The sequence below is a fragment of the Pseudorca crassidens genome, chromosome 14, assembly GCF_039906515.1.
Source record: "Pseudorca crassidens isolate mPseCra1 chromosome 14, mPseCra1.hap1, whole genome shotgun sequence".
NCBI classification, from domain to species: Eukaryota; Metazoa; Chordata; class Mammalia; order Artiodactyla; family Delphinidae; genus Pseudorca; species Pseudorca crassidens.
Genome location: NC_090309.1, coordinates 12,274,898 through 12,293,666, shown reverse-complemented (window position 1 = coordinate 12,293,666; position 18,769 = coordinate 12,274,898). Strand labels below are relative to the sequence as shown.

General features: G+C 46.0%; 1 long non-coding RNA gene and 1 pseudogene across 1 annotated transcript; both read left to right on the top strand.

The window, feature by feature from the left end:
• LOC137205953 (uncharacterized) lies at window positions 1-18,769 on the top strand. Its single transcript, XR_010934383.1, has 3 exons — window positions 1-2,226; window positions 15,368-16,513; window positions 18,729-18,769. It is a non-coding gene; the product is annotated as an uncharacterized lncRNA (long non-coding RNA).
• Window positions 12,342-15,880, top strand: LOC137205743 (cleavage and polyadenylation specificity factor subunit 5 pseudogene; annotated as a pseudogene).

Genomic DNA, 18,769 nt, shown 5'->3' with positions numbered 1-18,769 from the left:
CGGTGCAGCCCAATAAATAAATAAATGAATAGTTAAAAAAAAAAAAAAAAAGAAGGAGGACCCGGAGGAGAAAGGCAAAGACAGAGAGAAAGACTTGGGGGCGGGAGGGGAGAGGGGGCTGACAGAGCACAGGGAAACCCAGTTTTGAGTCCTCCCGTGGCCACTCTCTCACACCTGCCCCTCCCCTCACTCTCTCCTCCCTCAGTGCAGCCACTCGCCCCTACTCCCCCGCCCCCAGCCTCACCCGGCTTCCAGCCGAGCTACACAGGTGCCCAGACTAATCTGTTAGGCCATGACTTTCACGAAGGCTCCCCGCACGACCAATGCCAGGACACACTCTAGACGGTTCTGGCTGGCCGGGGCCCTTCTCTGTCCATGCAGCTCTCTTTTCCACGGATTCACCACGGGAAAAATCCAGTCGGCCCAGTCTGGCTCTTCACTACCACCTTCCTTCCGCACTCAGAAGGCAACAGGCTCCAACGTCACCTGAGAAAGTTACCGACTTCTCCCAAACCTCAGCTGCTGCCACCTATGTCCCGTCGTTTCCCTCCTCCCAGCAGGCCTGGGTGCAGTACAGTCATCCTAATTCCAAGGCCGAGAAGAAACTGGGGCTCAGAAGGTGCCAGTCGCTTCCCGAAACCACAGGGCTGAGACCCCTCTGTGCTCCTCGCCTGGAGGCCTTCCCACTTTACCTGTCTTGAACACCATGAGCTCCTGAGGAACAAGGGCCAGGTTCTCTTTTTTGTGTGACAAACAAGGCAACAACGAGAGGACGGAGCTAGGTAAACAGTTAAGAGGAACAGTCATTGGTTCTGTGTCTGTTTTTAATCTATCCTGTTGCTGAAATTCATTTAAAAAAAAAAACTGAACTTCGTACCCCTTGGCAGACGGCACGATGCTGTCCTCTTAAAAGGCACTGAAAGAGCAAAGACGCAAAGCAAGTGAGGCCCAGACACAGGCGGCAGCCAGCTGGAATGTTCTGGGATGTTCTCACCCCGGTTCCTTCCTGAGGTGGCGAGCTCTCTATGGAGTGGAGCTCTGTGTTTGTTGTTTCTTTCTGCGTGGAAGATGTGTGATTACCGCCAGCACAGGACCAGCAGAACCGTGACTTACATTTTCCGACGTAATGCGATTTATGTACTATTTATGTTTCACGATCTATGTCATTCCTGACCATCCCCAAAACACTTTCTACCCGGAATATTGGTACATTGGCACGGAAGGTGGAGACACAGCACTGACTGCCCTCCCACGCAGTTTTATACACATCATCTGCTCAGAGCGAGGCACGGCAAAAGGGAAGAGGAAGCTCCAAGGCCCCGGGGTTGGCTTTACCCGCGGCGAGTGACCTGGGTCACATTCAGACCCTCAGTGCCAGGCCCCGAGTTGGCGGTCATCCGCCACTGTAATCAGGGCTCCAGGAACCCCAGTCCTCAGAGACTGCCTCGGCACCAAAGTTCACCCTAAGCCCAGGTTTATCGTCTTGATTTCTTAAGTTGTGAGGTTTCTGGACGAAGTGAAGAGATAACCGAGTTTTGGAAATTCACTGTTGAACTCCAGTCACTGCCCCTGGGCAGCTCCTGCCACGGCCTGCCCTTCCTGCAGCAGCTCCGAGCCTTCGGCCACTCCCGACCCAGCAGCCGTGAGGAAGAGGTGACACCCGCGGACCCCCTGAGAGCAGTCCTTCATCTCTCCTCATTCACACAAGGCAGTCCTGCTGGGTGGCTTTCCCAGGCCAGGGGCCCTCTAGGCACTCAGGTGAGCAGCCAGCCATGTGAAAAGGAATTGCATCACAGGCCAGTGTGATAAGATCAATCAGAGAGGTATGCACGAAATATAAGTGACGCCCCAAGCCAAGTGAGAGGAAGTCTTTGTGAGGCGGAGGTGGCCTTGTGAAAGGAATGAAGGAAAGATAGAAAAGACTGAACGAGAACGCTGCAAAGGGCACGCCCAGGCCCAGGTACTGCCCGGAGTGTGACGTCCAGCATGTATCCACTAACCCTACCTGGGCCTCTGCTTGATAATGAGGCCAAGACCTTTGTCTGCACATCAGAGCTGGCTGAGGCCCTCATTTGTTTACACTTTAATCCTAATCTGATCCTGGCTGGAAGGGAAGCTCTTCTCCTTTCATGCTTTCGAACAGTGGCTTTCCACCTACCAAGTCCCAACAAAGCATTTAGGAATAAAATGAAATAAAAGAGAAAATCTCAAAGCGCATCTAACATAGTAAGTATTGTTTCTTGAAACTCTTATTTCAATTATATACATGTGTGGATGAGTGTGTAAATTGGATCATAATGTAAAAAATATTTCTTACTGAGGTTGTGGTTTTAAGTTTAAGAAACGTTGCTTTAAGGGAAAACATCCATCAACTATTAAACAAATGCTCTCCAGAACTGTATCTTGTTCTAGGGGAGAGAAAAAAGCAAGACTTGGTTCCTGCACTTAAGCTCCGGATCCGGGGGTGAAAAGACAAACACACCACCAGGACAGGATGTGAAAAACCACACTGACAGAGGGGTGTGCCCAGCCTGCCAAGCCACCGCCTTGCCCAGGGTCCCAGTGCTTCCAGCTGGGCGTTGGGGTGTGAATACAGAGCTGCAGGGGTTGGTGTGGCCACCCGGGGCCAGGGGCTTCTCAGCAGGTGCTGGGGAAGGACGCAGGGGCAACGGTGCCAGGCAGGAATGGAAAGATTCTGAGAAGCGGCCAGCTGAGGATGTTCCCCTGTGGGAGATGTGGGATTATTCCTATTGTTTCAAAAAGGGGATGACATGGGGCAGGGGCCGAGGCGGGGTTGGGGGAGGGCAGGCAGCAGCTTGAGGACCAGATGTTGCGTTTGTCCCTGGTTCAAGGATTCTTCGGGTTTGTTTTTTTGTTTTTGTTTTGTTTTTTTGCGGTACGCGGGCCTCTCACTGTTGTGGCCTCTCCCGTGGCGGAGCGTACGCTCCGGACGCGCAGGCTCAGTGGCCATGGCTCACGGGCCCAGCCGCTCCGCGGCATGTGGGATCTTCCCGGCATGTGGGATCTTCCCGGAAGCCCCTATTTTTATTTATTTTTGAAATTTGAAATGTTACAATGGTTCCAAAGGCAAGTCAGAACAAAAAGCTGTTTCAGGGCTTCCCTGGTGGCGCAGTGGTTGAGAGTCCCCCTGCCGATTCAGGGGACGCGGGTTCGTGCCCCGGTCCGGGAAGATCCCACATGCCGCGGAGCGGCTGGGCCCGTGAGCCGTGGCCGCTGAGCCTGCACGTCCGGAGCCTGTGCCCCGCAACTGGAGAGGCCACAACAGTGAGAGGCCCGTGTACCGCAAAAAAAAAAAAAAAAAAAAAAAAAAAAAAGCTGTTTCAGAGAAGTGTCATTCCCCTCATTTACTTTATTCTTTCAATCCTGTTCCCACTATGCCGTGCAGGTAACTAATCTCATTAGGGTTTTTTTTTTGTTTGTTCCTTTTTCTGGTCCTTTTTCCTTGAATAAATAGGTTATTGAAAGTTATCTGAGTGGAGGTTATTTCCTCCACTCAAATGATATTCTTAAGACCATGTCCTTTGAGACCAGATTCTCAGGACCCTAGTCATCTTTGCACTTCAGTTTGGGAGGTGTTGCAAGCAGGAGCTCCATGACAATGGGGTTAGTTGGTGCTAATTCTCAAGGGATTAGTCATGGTGAGAATGAGCTGGCGTAAATCCTTGCCCAGGTCCCAAAGGTATCTCTATGACTGATAATGGAGCCACGGCCCCCATTCCTGCTACTTGGGAGTTCCTGCTACTCGGAGGCTGAAGCGAAAGTTTTGTGCCCTAATGAAGCATCCCCACCGAGCCCACCGCGGCCTCCTGAGAGGGCAGCAATGCCAGGCTGCCTGAATAAAAAAATATAAGATTGGATTTTTAGAAAACCACCCTCAGTGGTTTGCTTTGCAAAACCACACTAAGCAAGTGCAGCATCCCTGGGACCTTAGCTCTTGATGGGAAAACAGCACTTTATGCTTCTTATCCTTATTTCTCGGTGAGATCTGAGGAATCAAGGTTGAAAGGTCCCTGGCTACTTCTCCGAAGGACCTCACGTCAAGGAGTAAAACCAGAGTAAATAAAAGTGCACAGCCAGAGGGAGATGGCCAGAGGAAGCGAACGCCACAGCTGGCGGTATTCATTGGAAAAAGCAGTAGGAGGAGAGGATCCTTACTCGGAGTCAGGCTGTCTGCAAGTCAGCTCCGAGGCTGTGACTCACCGCGAGGAAAAGGAGTGCCCTGTATTCCGGGCGAGGTTGCTTACTCCAAACGGGATCGGTGGCCAGGGAAGGAAATGAAGCAATCCAAGAGTAATCAGCAGCTGCGGGGCAGGGCGAGCTGGAAGCCCAAGTCATCCCCAACTACTGTAGCTTGATATTGACCCTGTGCCTCCAAGGGACAAACAACACGAAAGAGACGGGATTCGGGTGAGAAAGGGAGTCGGGCCCTATCCTGGGCAAGTAGTTCCCCCACCTTCTGCGCCCCTTAGTTTCTCACTGTAAGATGAAGGGGCAGACCTGGCAGTCAGGACCCCAACTCAGCCCAGGGCCATGTTTTATTTTTTCCCAATTAGAAAAACAAGTGAACGGAGGTGTTTTTGCACAAGGCTGGGCTTCCGGTTCACCATCGCCGCTGTAATTCCCCACCGTCTCGCCCTAAATCAGCATCACAAATTGAGGCTCACCGCCTGCCTCTGAAGTTATTTGAAATGGCAACTCCTGGACAAAGCAGCCCCCCGAGTTTTTTTTTTCCAGCTCTGGGGCTCTAGGATTCTATGCCCTGGAAAAAACAGATTTTTGAATAGTGAGTAGAAACGGGGCAAGCAGAATGCCCTGGGATGAGACGGAAATGATCCTTCGCCCCAGTATGCTAGAGAGGGGGATCGTGGCAGGGCGCCAGGGCTGAGCATACGCCATGCAGAAGCGACACAGCTTAGAGAGAATTCAAAACAGCATTTTTTTACAGCCTCCTGGTGCATCCTGTTTCTCTAGGGCTGCCACCGCCGTCAGCAAGTGGGCATCACGCCCAAACTGCAGTGGGCAGTGAGGGATAGGTACCCATCTGTCCGGTTTCCTGAGCAGGTGGCTGGGATCCTGGTGCCCAGGCTCCGGCTGCCCTCTGCTGGGCAAGCACAGAAGCTGCTTCCCAAGGGAAGGAGGCGCCCCTCTCCTGGAGTCCCCGCATCTGGGAGGTGGGAAAGGTCTTCCGCTTTTCTGCCACCTTCCAAGGAAGGCTGGGGAGAGTATCAGTGCCTCCTACAAAGTCTCCAGTAAGACAGTCTCAGGTCACTTAAGTCTTCTGCATTTAATGAGAATGATTTTTCTGACATAGGGTCTGACCCAATGATGTGCCCAATAAATATTAATGGAATAAATAACTAGCTCAGCAGTTACCCAAGGTAGAAACCGCTCCTGGCTTTGTTGGGAGAACATTTCCAGTTTATTGTCCCTCTTTGTGAAATTCCTGTCTCTAGTAGGTCCTTCTACCTGGTTCTCCCAGTTCCAAGCTGCTTCTACTGGAGATCCAACCTGGCCTTCTTCCTTCGGGATCCTGGAGGCTTCTCTCTTCTAATCCCTCAACCCAGCTCCCGGTTCCCAGCGGAGATGCTTACAAATCACATCGGATCTCGTTCACAGCTTCTCCCCTTTCTCTCTCTCTTTAAATGTTTCCTTCTGTGTCCCTTTTGGACACCGGGATTCTCATCTGGCCTATAGTTCCTTGGACTTAGAGATTTTCTCTTTTTCCCGAAGCAGCCCCAGGCCGGCTTCTCTTTCCCTCATTAATTATTAACTGTTGTTACTTGACACTTGCAAATAACATGGGCCTGGAGAAAGGGCTGGAAAGGACCTGTGGGACCCCCTGGAGTGAGCCTGGGAGAGGGCCTGGGGTAGGGCCTCAGGTCCAGGCCACTTAAGAGTATGATCGGTGAACACTGAACTTTTCTTCAAGCCTGTCTCAGGTGTTAACTAACCAAACCATACTTAAGTGTGTGTGTGTGTGTGTGTGTGTGTGTGTGTGTGTGTGTGTGTTCCTTAAGTTTTTTCCTATTATGCCTATTTCTCTTACAACTTGTTCTTCCTAATCAATAATAGGGATCTAACTTTTTTTTAAGCTAGGTGACATATGTGGTGTTAAAAAGTAAACTGAGGCATATTACAATTTTTAAGAATTTATTTGAGCAAAAATCGATTCTAATCAGGCCGCACCCAATCTGGCAGATAGAAAGGAGCCCCCAGTAGCTGTACAAAATGAAAAACTTGTATAGGCACAGAGGAGCAGGAACAAGAAGTTATATCGGGCAAAAAAAGCAGATTGGTTATTGCAATGTTACTTCCCTTTAGGGGTCGGCAGGCAGAGGTCGACCAGGCAGCTGACCTCCCTAGTGCTGGTCAGGCAATTCCTGATTGGCTGGGCTAAGATTCCATTTCAGGGCGAGCCAAAAGTATAAATAAGTTTCAGTTTGGTGACGTGGGGTTTAGCATGAGCAACTCCATCTTGGGCATGTCATCTTGTTTTTAACAGTTGGTAGGAAAAATTCAAAGGACTGAACAGAGTCAGTAGAAAGTTGTGCTCACTCCCAGTCCTTTCCCCATGTCCCTTGCCCACAGAAAGCCTGCTGCCATTTTCTTGTGCCCCTATAGAAATAGTACTATGAACATACAGACATATGGGTATAGTCAGTCAATATTTACTGAGTACCTGCTATGATCCAAACACTGTTGTTGCCCAAAATATACAAAAATTCTTGCTCTAGGGAACTTGCATTCTGATGAGAGGTGAGGGGATCGGGCAACAAATGCGATAAACCAGTCAAATCTATGATATATGTTGATAAGTGCAATAGAAAAAACGTAAGCAGGGTCAGAGAGCTGGGATGTGGTCCTGACTGCCCTTCCCCTCTGCTGCCCCGGCCACACCCTGAGAACCTGGGGCTGCCCTGGGTGGGTCATGCCTTCACCACACTCCTCAGTGCTGGGGGGTGTGCCCTGCATGACCAGGTGGGGCTGTAGCAGGTCCTGGGGGGTCAGCTGGAGAGCCTCCAAAGCAGGTGATGGGCTGGGGGCTACTCATCTTCGTTTATCCTGGGTCACAGTTTATGAATATTTTTCTGGCTTTAAGTAAATGTTACCAGAATTCTCTACATCAGTAGTTCTCAAAGTGTGGTCTACGGACCAGCAGCTTCAGGACCAGCATCGTCTGGGAACTTGTCAGAAATGCAAATTCTTCAGCCCCCTCCCCCAGTCCCACTGGGTCATATACTCTAAGGTTGCAGTCCCGAAATCTGTGGGGTTTTTGTTGTTGTTGTTTTGTTTTGTTTTTTGGTCGCATCACACGGCTTGTGGGATCTTATTACCCGACCAGGGACTGAACCCAGTTCCTCAGCAGTGAGAGCTCGGAATCCTAACCACTGGACCACCAGGGAATTCCCACTGAAATCTGTTTTAAATAGCCATAACATCTGCTCTACAGAAATGCTTTACCAATTCACATTCCTAACAGCTATGGTCAGAAGCACACATATTCTAGAGCTATGCAGTGAAAAAAAAACTTTTCCAAATTAAATCCTAGGCTAGGGATAGAGATTATATATTAGCGAGTAAAAGATAAATCGACTTTAAATGGAGTATAATCTATAAAAATTTTGAATCATAAACATAGAAGTAAAAGATAAATCTTATAGCTCAATTATTTGAAAATAAGGATCAATTCATTTGATTCTTGGGGACTTAATCTAACCAATTTGTCATGTAAGAATATTCCTTCAACTTGATGGGTGACCTAGTCCTGAATTCCTACCCCTAAATTCTATGTTATTAAAAAACAACAAAAGTTGGAAATAAATGAGGAATAATTAAAAACTGACAATGTGGGTTGTTAAAATACAAATAAACGTAATATACATTTCTGTTCCTCTTTACACTTTCCAGAAGAAGAAGCGAGTGGTATTGATGGTCGTTAGGCTATATTCTAGGCAGTGTGGAAAGCACTTGGTACGTAATTTTATCACAGCAGCACAAACAAGAAACTATCAGAAGAATATTTTTGGCTTTCATTTACCGATGAGCACACAGGCTCAGGAAGCTTAAGGATCTTGCCTGGTATACACCTAGCAAATGAGAGGATCTGGAATTGGATTCTTTCATCTCAGTCTGTGCTCATTTTACTGAAAGCCACATTTGTAGATAATGGTGCTTATCTGAGCCTAATCCCTGGAGTACTAGGATTCTTTGGACAGAGAGGCTTAGGGCGGTCAGGAGGAAGATAAGTCTTGGCCAGAGTCCATCTCACAGAGGGTCAAGTGGGATCCCAGACACACCTTGTGGCTATTTGGCCAGTCTTGCTTCCCTTACCAGAGGAATAATGTCTATTATGGTAGGAATGGCCAGTCGGAGTCCTGGAAAGGGCCTCCTACAGCCAAGATAATAACCTAAAAACAATTCCGTGCCCCGGAGGACATTGCAGAAATTAGTTCCATAAAGATCTGAAAGATGCAGGGCTAGTGATTCCTACAGCATCTGCATTTACCTTACCTGTCTGGTCAGTGTCACAGGCCAGCGGTGGTGGGGAATAAAGGTCAGTCAACACAGACACCCTCTGGGTGTGGAATTGCCTACCTCCGCCCTTAGCACTTTCGCCAGGAGAGAGGGCACCCACACTCAGGGGGAGGGAGTTACACAGGGAAGGCATGTACAGCAGGGGGTGGACTCTTGGGGGGCCACCTCGGAATTCGGCCTGCCACCCCTCCTCCCACTTAGAGCGTGGCTGCCAGCTCTAAGCTGTTTAGCTGCGTCACAGCCTGGGCGTCATCCATGGTGCCACGCTGGACCCCTTTTGTCTTGGTGTCGCCCTGCACAAGGGCCACAAGGATCTGGCACCTCTGACTTTTCACTTTCACTCTCTGTGTGAGTAATAAACTGCCTAATCTGAAAATGGGCTCGTTCTTTCTTTCTTTCTTTTTTTTTTTTTTTTTTGTGGTACGCGTGCCTCACTGTTGTGGCCTCTCCCGTTGCGGAGCCCAGGCTCCGGACACGCAGGCTCAGCGGCCATGGCTCACCATGCCCAGCTGCTCCGTGGCATGTGGGATCTTCCCGGACTGGGGCACGAACCCGTGTCCCCTGCATCGGCAGGCAGACTCTCAACCACTGCGCCACCAGGGAAGCCCCTTATTCTGGTTTTTTTGTACTTAAAAAAAATCTCAAAATAAAACACTAAACTATAAAAGAAAGAAAGAAAGAAATCCTGAGGTTTAGGAGTTCCCTGGCGGTCCAATCATTAGGACTTGGCGCTTTCACTGCCGTGGGCCCAGGTTCAATCCCTGGTTGGGGAACTAAGATCCCACAAGCCTCGAGTTGCTGCCAAAAAAAAAAAAAAAAAAAAAAGTCCCGAGGCTTGAAGCATCATCATTCCAGGGGCCAGGTAATAACGGAGTCCTGGACCAGGCCTCCTTAGTGAGTCTACCATGTCCATGGAGCCACCTGATGGTCATTTCCCCAATCCACAAATACAGAATTGCAATGGACATGCTTGACAGCTAGAAGAACCCCTACATGGTCCTTAGCCTGTGGAGAAGAGCTATGGCAGTGGGCAAGGTCAAGTGGAAACCTCTGAACCTGCTTCCCCTGACCAAAATCATAACTCACAAATAATCCCACATCCTGGGGGGGAGGGGAGTTGTGCCACCCATAAAGATGAAGGAATGTAGAGGTGAAGGTGCCTCTCAGACCCCTCTTTAATCACATCCACTTCAAGCACAAACCAGATGTATCCTAGCAGAAGACGGTGGACAACCGCAAAGGCAGCCAAAGAACAGCCCCAGTGTTCACAGCTGCCTCGCAGAAGAGGTACCCAGGTGTCTTCCTCAGGCAGAGGAACAGCGTATCAGGGATGCAGTATGGGTCAGTGATCTGGCAAATTGCTCTTCTGCATCCTTATCAGAGCCATTTGCAGCCTTGCCCCAAGGCATAAATCTCCCACCTTCTGGTTCTGGTCAAAGAGGGCTTGGGGTGGAATTAGGGTCCCTGAGAGCACATCAGGGTTAGGTTAAAAAAAAAAAATCATGCAGTGTCACGAGCAGGGGTAGAACAACCAAAAGTGTTTACAAGGAATTGCATTCACATGCAACGCTTTTGGAACACAAACTCTACGAATTTGTGTTCACTTCTGGTACCCCTTCTCCTCCCTCAGGATGGACTGGGCAAGAGACCGTAACAACAACAATGAAAGGGGTTCATTCTGCAGGTCTTTTAGTCTATCTCCCAAGACCCAGCTTTCTCTCCTGCCCTGGGGCCTGATCACATCCTGTAGATATTTGCATTTATCATGTAAAACTTCCTCCCCAGCCTTTCTAAACAGGAAACCTGTTCCTTCCAGCCTAAAATGAAGCTGGGACCTCCAGCCTTTTCCTGTCTCCCCACCTGTTGGCCCTTAAGCTCTCCTCCCACCACCGCCAGCATTCCAGGAGTCCTTGACCCTCAGCCTCTGAGATTTAGCCTGTGCCGCGCACATTTAACCTGCCCTGAGGCATTAATGTGAGTCCAGCAGACACAGGCAGATGCTTCAGAGCTGCCCAATTTCCTCTAAAGAATATTTTCACTTTTCTTCCTGGAGACAGCTTCTTGCTTATTTTCGGGCGTGAGTAATCTTTCAGGCAGTCAAGTCATGAGTTCTAATAAGCAGGAAAGTCTCTGGTTATTTAACAACCTAAGGTCTCCTCTTACTGTGTATTCTCTTTCTCCATCGTTTGTGCACAAGTACTTCGATCGGCAGTTAAGTCTGCCCATAGGGGAGACGACTGTATTCCTCATACTACACCATTTTATATATGGTGTAGTGGCTTGAGCATCCCCAGGGGCTCCTAGAACCAGTCCCCCCAGGAAAGGACTACAGAGGGTGTGCCCCCAACAGAACTTAAGGAGATTCTAAAGAATGTACTTTGGACAGGAGGAAAGCAATCCAGAAAAAAGATCGGAGATGCCGGAAAGAATGAAGAACATTGACAGTGTAGAACAATAATACTGTCCGCTGGGCTTAAAAGAGCAAGATGAACACGTAAGAGGGAGAGGAAGTGAGGTTCATATATTCAAATATCCTTGTGTGGTTTGAAGGACCGTAAAGCTATTCATTGTAGATTTTACTAAGTTAAATAGGAATGTCAAAATATCAGGGTAAAAATTATTAAGCTGAAAATATGTCCCATACTTGTAAAAATTAAGAAAGTAATTAGAAAGAATATTTAATTGATCCAAAAAAAGCCAGAGAGGAATAAAAATAGAAAAGAAAGCACAAAATAAGATGGACAAAATAATCCAAAGAGAGCGCTGATTACCATATAAATTGTAAAAGAGTATATAAAATACAAATAACTAAAAACATTAATTTAAAAAGGACAAGAGGGAACTCCTTGGAGGTCCAGTGGTTAGGACTCGGTGCTCTCACTGCAGGGACCGGGTTCGGTCCCTGGTCAGGCAACTAAGTTCCCACAAGCCACTCGGCCAAAAAACAAACAAAAAACAGATTGTCAGAATGGATTATAGAAATCGTTATACTGCTGACAAGAAATATCTAAAGGTTTAATTTTCAGAACGATCTAAAGTAGAGGAATGCAAAAGGATATACTTGTATTTAGACACACTAAGGGAAAGAAAGCAGATGTAGCCATGTTATTATCAGGCAAAATAGAATTTAATGCAAAAAGCATTACTACAGATAGAGAGGATCACTCCATTATGATAAAAGGTTTATTACGCCAGGAAAATAAAGCAAATACAAACTTGTGTGAACCTAACTAAATAGGCAAAATACTGTATATTAATGAAAATGGACAGAACTACAAAGAGAAATTCACAATGCTACTCTCCATGAATTTTTTTTTTTTTTTTAATTTGGCTGCCCTACGTGGCTTGTGAGATCTTAGTTCCCCGACCAGGGATTGAACCTGTACCCTGGGCAGTGAAAGCGGGAGTCCTAACCATTGGACTTCCAGGGAATTCCCTCCATGGGATATTTGACACATTACTTTCTGCAATATTCAGATCAAGACGTTACTCTATTGACTAAACTCTGCAACCAAGAAGCTTAACTTTGGGGCAGAAATAGAACAACAGTGAATCTCATAGGGAGCGTTTATGAAAAAAGATCCCACAATGTTATTTTCATCAGCTCTCAAAAGACTGATTCACCCGCTGATTCAATTAAATTAGAAAGTATTAACCAGCTCTTGCACTCTCCTGTTAGTGAAGGGCGGCGGCTGTTCCGTGGAATGCAGATAACCTCTGCCGGCACAGGGAACATCTCCCCGCCTCTCCCTTTCCCCTTGCCTCCAGTGCCCGAGCTCGCCAGCATGTCCGTGGTGCCACAGACGAACAAGGGCAAGATTCTTGCCAAGAGAATTAATGTGCCTAGCAAGTATATTAAGCACTCTAAGAGCCGAGATTGCTTCCTGAAATGTGTGAAGGAAAATGATAAGAAAAAGAAGGAAGCCAGATAGAAGGGTACTTGTGTTCAACTGAAGCGCCAGCCTGCTCCACCCAGAGAAGCACACGTCGTGAGAACCAATGGAAAGGAGTCTGAACTGTTGGAGCCCATTCCCTATGAATTCATGGCATGATGGGTGTAAAGAAAATAAAAGACTTGGACTCTACAATGCTTCTCTTAATTGACTGGAAATGTTGTGTCCCCTCCCCCAAAGAAATATTTAAAGCACATTTTAATTGTGTTCAAATTCAGTGGGTGACGTCTTTATTTTTCAAATGTAGTGGTTTTGCCTCCTGAAAGATGTGAGGTAGTTTGTTGTGCGATAACTCCATTGGTTAATAAACGGCCAGATATTATTTATAAAATAAAATAATAATAATTAAAAAAAGAAGTACAGCTCTGTTGCAGCCAGATTTCAGCGCATGAGTGAGGAACTTGATAAAATTGGCAAGAGGAGGACTGTAGAAGGGGTTTTGACTGTCCCTGAGCACCGGCTACCCCATGTGTTGCTGCTACAGCTGGGAAAAACTTTCTTCAAATTACCTGGTGGTAGCTTAACATAGGAGAAGATGAAGTCGACGGACAAAAATGCTTAATGACAGAGCTATTGGGTCGTCAAGATGGAGTCCTGCAAGACTGGGACATTGATGACTGCAATGGTAACTGGTGGAGACCAAATTTTGAACCTTCTCAGTATCCATATATTCCTGCACATATTACAAAACCTAAGGAACATAAGAAGTTGTTTTTGGTTCAACTTCAAGAGAAAGCCTTGTTTGCAGTCCTTAAAAATTACGAGCTGGTAGCTGCACCACTGTTTGAACTGTATGACAATACACCCAGATATGGACCCATCATATCTAGTCTCCCCCAGCTTTTGAGCAGGTTCAATTTTATACACAACTGAATTCCTGCGCAGCAGAGAAGTAAGAGAAGCCGTCTTGGTGGGGAAGGATAAACTGGGAGATTGAGATTGACATATACACATTATTGTATATAAAATAGATAACTGGGTTTCCCTGGTGGCGCAGTGGTTAAGAATCTGCCTGCCAATGCAGGGGACACGGGTTTGATCCCTGGTCCGGGAAGATCCCACATGCTGCGGAGCAACTAAGCCCGTGCGCCACAACTACTGAGCCCGTGCGCCACAACTACTGAAACTCACGCACCTAGAGCCCGTGCTCCGCAACAAGACAAGCCACCACAATGAGAAGCCTACACACCACAAGGAAGACCCAAAGCAGCCAAAACAAGATAACTAATAAGGACCTACTGTATAGCACAGGGAACTTATATATTTATTTGTTTGTTTGTTTGTTTGCGCCAGGTCTTAGTTGTGGCAGGTGGGCTCCTTAGGGAACTCTTCTCAATACTCTGTAATAACCTATATGGGGAAAGAACCTAAAGAAGAGTAGATATATGTATATGTATAACTGATTCACTTTGCTGTACAGCAGAAACTAACACAACATTGTAAATCAACTATACTCCAATAAAAAAAAATTAAAAAAAAAGAGCAGCTGTCTTTGTGAGCACAGCTATACACAGTGTAGAATAAACATGCTAGAAAAGTTTTTTGGGTTTTATCTCTTTCCCAATCCCTAAATGACCACCTACTTTCTGTTGTTTGAATAGCAAAGTTAATATGAAAAACTAGATTGTGATGTAAACAAATGTGATAATGTTTACTTTATTTTTGGTTCTACACATACTTTCTGTACAACATTAAAGAAAGTGGACTTCTTTCTTAAGAAAGAAGAGAAAAGAAAAGAATTAACCAAAAGAAAATTAGAAAAATACCGTATTTGGAAATTCATGAAATAACATCTAAGTAACTGATGTGTTAAAGAAGAAACTCTTGTGGAAATCACTTAGTATGCAGAAATGAAAAATAATGACAATATACTACCATATCACAAACACTCTTTAGATATTTATAGCCTTAAATGCTCGTGTTAGAGAGAAATAAAGGCTGAAGATTAAAGATCCATGTAAGTATCCTACTTAAGAAGTTGCAGAAAGGACAAAAGAAATCCAAAGAAGCTGAAACCTTACTTCATCCGCTGGAACAAGCATTCATTTTCCGTGAACCAGGCCCTTGGACCCAGTAGAGCCTCAGGTTGCAAGTTGGCAACCTGCTCATTGTGAGTCAATGTGAGAAAAGGCACTCTGCATTCTACCCCTTGATTCCAGAACCTGTATATTCTCGTTATTGGTACAATGCATAGACTGCATCCCCGGAGGAAGAAGAATGTCCTATCCCTGAATGTTGTTCCCAAGATGGTGCCAGGGCTGAGGTTTTAATGGGGCATTCCAAACATTTACCTGGCTGACTACTTTTGGATGGTCTGGTATATGGTAGGACTAGTGGATTCCGTTATTAGGTACCCATGGTTATGTGTCATTCAAACTCACGGAAAATCAGGCATTCAGTGAGCCTTCACAGTGATGCTGGCAGAGACACTTCAGGCAGTGAATTACAACCACGTGTGCAATAGGCATAAACTATAGTAAGAATGAATCACTGTCCCCTCCAGAATACAAGAGATCAGATGTAATCAATTTGCCACCAGGAGGCTGGCTGTTTTCCTCCAAGGGATGGTACCACGTGGCACAGTTGGTGACATGGTAAATGTTAAGTTAGATCAGCCTTGGACAGACGGAGCCCATGCTGTCAATCACACAAGCAATGGAGTTATAAGAGACAGAGCCTAGCTGATATCCACCAGATATGTCATCCTGTCCACATGGCTGCTGAGTGCATCTTCTGACGTGGATGCTTTTGGTGGGCCCTGACTTGAAACACGAAGATACACACACTTGTGCTCATGCACACAGGTTCACCCTCCTCAGACCCCTTTGTCTCTAATCTTCCCATCTTACTCCTTCTAGGTCCCTGACCTACTAGACAAACTACTCATCACAGCTCAGGAGTCCATACACATACCTACTTTAGACCTCGTCTCTTGAAATACAAAGTATATGTGGACAAAACTTGTTTCCTGCCATTCCAGTAAACTATGAACGTTGCCTGCCATCAGACCATCAGCCTCTGCACAGTGCTTCCTGAGGGGAATTCTTCAGGATGGAGAAAAATAGACACTGGCTTTATATAGTTAAGATGCATATCAAACGAATGATTTCAATGATGCAGACTCTTGCATCTTCCCATACATAGAAAAGCACGAAATTCATTAACTTGTCTGTTTATTTGTGATTAGCAGTAATTTTTTGATGTTCAACTATATGGGTTTGGTTTTCTTTTTTTTTCTCCAACAAAAACTCCTAAACATCCTGGCTCCTCTCTTACCTCATTGCAACAGTTGCTCAGAGCTATCTGAGAGGCTGTCTCCTGTGCTATAGACCTCAGTATAGCCCCCGAATAAAACATAATTTCAGGTTGTATGTTTTGTTTTTTGTTGTTTTTCAGTCAATATACACTACTCACAGCTCTGATTGCTGGGAAGATTTCTCCTCATTCCTTTTTTTTTTTTTTTCTTCCCCTCGTCCCCCCTCATTGCTATTTTTATGGCCACCTTGAGTAGAGCTGTAATGTGGTAGCAGTCCATTTCAGCTCACACTAAGAAGGCCCAAGATTTTCTTTCGTTAGTTGATCATACAGATCCCCTGAGGTTATATGCATGAGCTGAGAGAATGGCGTCAGTGCAACAGAGGTGGATGACATAGGGATCTGGACCATTTATCCATTTAACTTACTTGTGTTCTCTGGACCTGTTCATTTCCCTTATATGATGAACTGTTGCTGCAACTTGAAAGGCAGCTCCAGTTGCAAAGTCATCGGATGCCCCATGATCAATTTCAAAGTCCCTTTTAGGGCTCAGTGGCATTACAGGAGCTGCTTCTCAAATGAATGGCAAATAGTTCTTTGTTACAGAAGGTAGAACCTCGTTCCAGATCCCTAGAGGTCTGTGCTGTAGACCTCCTACTAGACATTCCTGAGACTCCGCATGGCATCTTTACCTATCAAGGATATCTGGGCACCACAGGTCCTGCTGAGTTGCAGTGGCCACGGAGCAGGTAATTTGCCCTACGTCCTGGATCTACTGCAAATCTCCTCTTGCTCTGGACATTATTTGAACTAGGAAATAAATGAATCAGTGCTGTATTGCCAACGTGGTGTATGATGCCTCAAATCCAAAGAGCTCCAAAAAATACGATTTTTCTTTTTTTATCCTATTTGTCCCTTTCATAGTGATAGCGGGTACATAAGGTGCAGCATCTTGTCCCAAACCAGTGGACCCCTAAAGATTTCACCAATGTGGCAAAGACTTTGAATTTTGAGGGAGTCTTTTTTTCCCACTAGTTGGCATCTGGGCATCCAGAGTACTTATCATATTTTGTTCAACAAAGTTCAGTTAGTATCATGTTCTGTAGAATATCAAGATGATCAAGGTCTCTGTGGATAATACTGTAGCAGGAAGCAAGAGAGTTAATGTAGCACTGGGCCAAGACAGTCAATGTATTCTGCTGGCCTTCCCACATATAAACAAAATGGCTTTGAGCCTTTTTAATGATGGAGATTGAAAAGAATGCATTTACCAGATCAATAGCTTCATACCAAGTGCCAAAATCTGTATTGATCTGTTCAGGTAAAGATCCAGCTCAGCGAGACTTCCCTGGTGGTCCAGTGGCTAAGACTCCACGCTCCCAATGCAGGGGGCCTGGGTTCGATCCCTAGTCAGGGAACTAGATCCCACATGCTGCAACTAAGAGTTCACATGACACAACTAAAGACCCCACATGCCACAACTAAGACCCAGCACAGCCAAATAAATAAATAAAGAAAGAAAAGATCCAGCTCAGCAACTACAATTGGGACTATCACTTGGTTAAGTGGATGGAAATCCACAGTCATCCATCATAATCTGTCTGTTTTTTTATATTCATGAGAACCAAATAGGTATATGATAGGGAGTCGTGCATCTTTTAGTCTGATATAGGTGCTAATCTCTGCAATTCCACCCCTGATAGGATATTATCCTTTATGTACTGTCTTGTCACTACATCCTAGGCTTTCCCTAACATAATTGGTGAGGGAACCAATATGTGAGGTCTGCTACCTGTTAATCCATTACCGTTAGGAGATGTAACTGCAGGATGGATCTGTGGGCCCACTAGACCCACAGTGAGACAAACATGAATCAGGATTTCATTTATTACCTTTCATCTCTCAGCCTCATTCCAGCCGAGGGAACCACAATGGCATTTCGGATCCCCTGGTATTGGTGTCACCTCAGAACCCAGTATTCCACAGCCCTCGAGAAATCTAGGAATCCCCTTTTCCGTAGTGGACAGTTTCTCTAGAAAATGGCCACGAGTCCCATTAAGGAGGAACTAGAGGAATATTGTGCATATTTGCAGTGGCCTTACCAAGTCCTTCCCCACAGGGAACTGGACTGCCCATCTGTCAGTCTGAGAACTGACTCAGATCTAGAAACTGGGTGAGAACTTGTGATTTTCCACTGTAGTGAAAGCCATCGGGCTTCAGCTCCCCAGATCTCCATGTTTTCTGGTTATACAACCAAACAATACTCTATTCAGATGCTGTCATATCTCTTTCCCAAAGACACTATGGATCATTAGTCATTGCCACAGATCTCTGTGTATCAAGGTACCCTGGTTGCTACCTCAAGCTTGCTGCCCATTCCAGTAATTATGTCCACATTTCTGACCGTTAAGTAACCACACCTGCCTCTGCTTTTTCAGAATCCTGTTATTCCCAGTAACACAAGGCAGTCCAGTTCAGTGGTACCATGTCTTACCGTCACCCCAGCCTGTGGAGGACCCTACCACTGAATTTCTCATTGCTACCAGAAGCTCCCTCACCACTGTGCTTTGTATTACACCTGGAGTTAAAGGCCATGATGTTTGCAACTTATTCTCAAATTGTTCAGGGAAAAAAAAAGTTAAGAACATACAGAGAGAGAGAGAGAGAGAGAGAACAAGCAACAAAGCAAATGATGCAAAATGTTAGCAATAAGTAAATCTGAGTAAAGGATATACGGGTGTTTGTTTTGTTTTGTTTTACTTTTTGGTATGCAGGATCTTAGTTCCCCGACCAGGGCTCGAACCCGTGTCCCCTGCATTAGCAGGTGGATTCTTAACCACTGTGCAACCAGGGAAGCCCAGGAAATTTTTGTAATAGAGCGGCACACAGTAGTTTCCAGACAATTTCTGGTTACATTTCCTTTCTCATTTTTAATGCATCTCTTTTAACTTTTTCCTTAATCAGGCTCCTGAAGAAGCAACTTGGAATTCATCCTTTTAAGCCTT